Here is a 1023-nt window from a genome sequence, read left to right as displayed (position 1 = left end):
GGAACTCAATTCATAAGAGCATGGATGTGGGACAGCATGTTCTGGGAACACAAAGGGTACCAGTTGGACTGGATCAGAGGGTATGTGAGGGAAGAACCCAGAGAAATAGGTACAGATGTAAAGTGGGGCCATGATTTGGAGATGGAGAGGTGCCACTGGTGCCAAAGGTGTCTGAGCAAGAATGAGACCAAATGTGAACTGCACTTTCAAAAGACAAAGGCCATCCTCTGCAGGATGAATGAGGAAGAGATATTAAAGACAGGGAAATTTTAGATGTGTTGTCATAAGGAGGGCAAAAGAGGTCCAGGAATGAGGCAAGGGCAGATGGAATGAAATTCAGGGAACTTGCCCAAACACTCCAAACAAACAGATGGTATAGATATATTCAAATCAAAAGAAAGGTGGGCTGAGCAAAGCAACCTGACTAAAGTGCTTTGCTGATTTGCCTCTTTTTTTTTTTTGTTAACTGTTGGGTGTCCCAGGTGTTGCCACCATTTCCCAAAGGAACCAATATATAGCCCCTTCTGGAAGTGTCTTCCTCAAACTTGTGATTTTTAACCCCAAGGGGGTGCACCTTTCCTAGAAGTACATGACACCAGGTTGATGCATGGAGTGTACAGAGCAAGCTCCTATTCCATCTCCCTGTTCCAAAAATCCATTTAGTATATTGTCCTATGATGGAGGATGTGTCAGATATTAAACTGATAAGGACAAATACTATACTTGATCTTAGCCAAAAGGCCGAGAAGCAATGGTGATCATTTTTTGGCTATTAATGATCACTGATACTGCTTTCGGGACACCCATTTTGTGTTTATACTCTCTGAGCTTTCACTGGAAGACACCATTCTGAAAGCCTGACACATGGACAAGAGAAAGGCCAAGAAAACAAGGCATTGACTCCTCAGTAGCCCAGGTCTAAGTGGCCTGACAGGAGGAAACGATGGGAGAGCAAGTTAGTGCCCTAATTAAAATAATGTAGATACCAGCCATAGATTAAAATGTCAAAAATAAGAATAAAAA

General features: G+C 42.5%; 1 non-coding gene across 1 annotated transcript; it reads right to left on the bottom strand.

Annotated features, from left to right (window-relative positions):
- Positions 1-563: 563 nt before the first annotated feature.
- On the bottom strand, positions 564-753 carry LOC123326450. The gene has a single exon (XR_006541108.1). It is a non-coding gene; the product is annotated as a U2 spliceosomal RNA (small nuclear RNA).
- Between the last annotated feature and the right edge of the window lie 270 nt (positions 754-1023).

This window comes from Neomonachus schauinslandi, chromosome 12, assembly GCF_002201575.2.
Source record: "Neomonachus schauinslandi chromosome 12, ASM220157v2, whole genome shotgun sequence".
Lineage (NCBI taxonomy): Eukaryota > Metazoa > Chordata > Mammalia > Carnivora > Phocidae > Neomonachus > Neomonachus schauinslandi.
The sequence above is the reverse complement of the archived record's forward strand: the minus strand, read 5'-3'. Positions and strand labels throughout refer to the sequence as shown.